Source organism: Suricata suricatta, chromosome 12, assembly GCF_006229205.1.
Source record: "Suricata suricatta isolate VVHF042 chromosome 12, meerkat_22Aug2017_6uvM2_HiC, whole genome shotgun sequence".
NCBI lineage: Eukaryota > Metazoa > Chordata > Mammalia > Carnivora > Herpestidae > Suricata > Suricata suricatta.
This window is the reverse complement of record NC_043711.1, coordinates 92,303,383-92,307,251: the sequence shown is the minus strand read 5'-3', so window position 1 is coordinate 92,307,251 and position 3,869 is coordinate 92,303,383.

Here is a 3,869-nt window from a genome sequence, read left to right as displayed (position 1 = left end):
TAGGTGTCTGGGCTCAGTTTATATTTCATGGATTTCTCTGGTCTTTCTCAGCTGGATTTGGGGCTTGGGGAGAAGGAAGAAGCCAAGCCCCGATCGACAGTTTGAAAAAGCGTTTTCATGTCCGTCGCTACCAGCTGTGTTCATTTTGAACCTGCCAAGGTTTTCCCGCTTCACACAGGCCAACCGGAGCTCAAGCTTCTGTCCACAGCTGCCTCCTCGGGTTGCAGAGAACCAGCCTGGGCTTGGCGAGCTGGTGTCGTCGCGCCGGTTCCACGTGTACGGGGTTTGCCTGAAAATTCACAGAGCAGCCACTCGGGACTTGTCCACGAGAGTCCGTGGCAGCCACAGAGGCAGGCACTTTCCTGCCTAATCCAGGGTTTTCTTTCTCTCTCTCTCCCTCCTTTCTTTTTCTTTCTTCCTTTTCTTTCTTTTCTTTCCTTTTCATTTTGTTAGAGGATCTCCAGCAGACTGAGCAGCTCCGGTCCCCAGCAGTTCACCGAGAACTGTGACTCTGAGCCCTGTCCGCTCACCCCCGGAACGCTTCTGCCAGCTTCTCCCTCCAGTGCTAGCTTCATGGAGGTTCTGAGAAGGCGACTCTAGGCTCTGGCAGGGAACACCCTTTTTTTTTTTTTTTTTTTCAGTGATTGTTTTGAGCTTTTGGCTCAGAAATCAGGCTCTTATTTTCATTTGGACTCTTGTTCTATTTTCTGAGCAGCAGGAGGTAGGGACCATTTTGATGTCAGACTTTTGGTAGCTGGACATGTCCTCGATACAGGTGGCTGTTCATAACTTTTGAGCCAGAGTGAAATTAGAGGGAGGACTTCTGGCTGCTGCTCTCTACGGAGCCAAAGGGAGCTGCCCTCTCCCTAGGGATGGTGCTCGTCAGCCCGTGGGTCCCAGTCTCGAGGGGCCCCTGGCAGGGACGAGGGAGGGCAGGGACTTCAGCTGAGTCCTTTCCAGTGGCTGAGCAAACAATGAGTTCACAAACTCAGTCCCCAGATGGCAGCGTTTTATGTTCTGACCTGTTTGTGTTCTATAGTGTTTTTTCCTCTTTGGAATTCTGTGTTGTTAATAAGATGAGATGATTACTTTTTATTAAAATGAAAAAGTAAATGTTGTGTTGTCTCTTTGGGATGTGGATGTCTGCAGGGGCATTCCCTCTCCAGTGAGAAGGGGAGGGCCCCTGGCAGAGCATCGACCGGTTTCCGTCTGCCGTGATGCCTGCCCCCTCTTGTCCCCATCCTGTAGTCAGGCCTGAGAACCCCTTCTAACCCTGGTCTTCTTCTCCCACGTTCCACCCCCCCCTCCCCGACCCTGCCTTCCGTCAGAAGCTTTAACTTCAGGCCAGGGCAAAAACCTGATGGCTACGCTGTGTTAAAAACGCTTGTTTGTGGTGGACTCAGTGTGGCAGCACACTTGTCCTCTAGCTCTGGGAAAGGGCCGTTTCTGGCTGCTGGTCCATGGAGGTGGGCCCACTCCTGGTTTGATTTGGTCCTGGCTGCCACCCTCTCTTCTACCCGTTGTGTTGGCAGAGCCGTAGAGTCCTGGACGAGCCTGGAAGAGCATTTCACAGGCAGCCCCACCGGGGCGGGTGGGGGCTAGGGCCAGCACCGGCCGACCTGCGGAGTGCCTGCCCCCGTGGGATGATGGCTTCAGAGCTGTCCCTGGTTGTCCCAGGCAACCTGACCCAGAGGAGGGGCCCAGCCAGGGACCCGCAGAAGAGCCACCTTGAGTCCTGCTCCTTCCCCTCTCCCAAGTGTCCATGCAGCACGCCTCAGGCTGTGAAGGGTATAATAAAATTATTTTTATTGCATTTTGTGCAGACGGGAGTCTAAAAAATACAGTAAAAGCTGTAAAGCATTAAATGGGAGCGGAGCATTCAACAAGAAAGGAAAGAACCAACGCGCTCCTTTCCATATTGGCACAAAGAACACAAGATCAATACTGAGGCAGAATGCGGAATACTGAAACACACTGAAAAGTAAAGGCAGGCCTAATAATAGTAATAAATAATCTTGATTTGGTTTGCAACCTCTCCTATTTACAAGGGGTTTCAACTTCATTGCATTGCCCTGCACATAGATCGGCTAAAACAAAAGCAACACTAGGTATCACTACGAGGCTATTGAAATATTGCACTCAGAATAAAAGTCACTTGGATGGACATGAAACATCTAGCTACGATGATTATAAAGATAACTTGATGAATGACTTGTAACATTCATAACAAATATTGCACATGTAGCACAGAAAACTTGGGTTTTGTTGTGGGACGTTTGTCTTCATCAACAGAAACTTTGCTTTTGCCAACCAGACATTCTGGGCCCAGATAGTGCAACTTTGGTTCCCTAATTGGTGTTGATACAGCCCCCTTCCCCTTCTGCCCAGTCCACCGACTAGCCTGGGATGTTCAGGCCCCTGGAAGGCTAGACCCAGCTGTGGTTCTCAGAGGTCTTTTGAAAGACCCGGAAGGGGTCAGGTGGGGGCGAGGGGCCTGGTGTCTTAATGTTTCCAACATTCTGAAGAGTCCATCTATCCCCCTTATCCAATCTCAGACGGCCTTGGCCTAAGGGACAGACAGTCCTTCCTCCAGCCACACCTGACCCAGTCTCTAGACGGCAACAGCTCCAGCTCTCTGCCTTGGGCTCAGAGGGAAGGAGGTGGTGAGGTCAGGAGTACTCAGTAGCCCCAGCTCTGGGAGGTGGGCTGGATGTCTAACTAGGTGCAAATGTCGGGGACCTGGAGCTGGAGGTACTGAACCCAGTCCCAGAGGGCGCTGGAACGAGCATGCAGTGCCTGTCCCCCTTAGTAACGTGCCCTGGGCGAAGGGAGCCCGCCCAATGCGCCTTCTCTAGGAATAGATGGCGCCTCTGACCGGGCTGCGTGGAGCAGAAGCGCCAAGGACTGGAGTTGGAGAAGCCAGAGGCTTTGGGTCCTAGTTGGAGGAGGGCAGAGAGGCGCTAAGAACAAAGCACATGGCGACTCCAGCCCTGCCCCCGGCCTGGGTGCCTGGGAGACGCCGCTAGAGGCCTTTGCTGGGCAGCAAGGCCCGGCCCCGGGACGCGGTAGAAAGCGGCTGGGTCCCCGAGGCCGGAGCTGCCCTTGCCGGGTGGGGACAGGTGAGGGAACTTCAGGAGCGGCGCTGGGGCCTCCCCGGTGGGTCTGGCCCCTAAACCCAAATCGCCTCCCCTCCTCCCTCGCCTGTCCCAGGGACGCAACTCCGAGGAGGAAAGGCCTCCAGCTCCCCGGTTTCAGTCTTTGGCGAGGAGCCATGGGATAGGGAGAGCAGGCGACTAGCGGACTCGGAGAGATGCCCGCTCCCCATGAAGGCACGGGGGCGGGGCTTCCTCAGTCTCTCAGCCCCACACCTCCCCTCCCCCTCCTGAGCAGCCCCTCCCGGGTCTGGCTCCCGCTCGCTGGGAGCCGAGAAGCGCTGCGCGCGTCTCCGCAGCCGCTGGGAGGCGAATCCAGGAAAAGCCGGACGCTGGTCTCACCCCATCTCCAAAAAGAACTTGCGGGAAGGGTCGGAAGCCAGGGGCGCGCGGAAAGGACGAGGAGGCGAGAGCGGAACGGGGGTGTGGAGGGGCCAGGACCACGACTCCCGCCTGGGCCGAAAGCACTTTTGCTCCCAAACTCGCGGACGTCCAGGAAAACCCAGGCTCCCGAGGCCGCCGCCTCCCCCGGCCGCCCCAGCGGGAGAGCTCGAAGGCGATGAGCAGAGAAGTCTATTGCGCTTCTAGTCACAGAAATATGGGGACGTTAAAAATACACGCGATGTCTCCTGTACACTATGTATAGGCGCGGCCCCGCGCGGAGGATCGGGCCGAGCGCGGTCTCCCCACCGCGCGCCCTCGGGCCGCCCAGAGCCG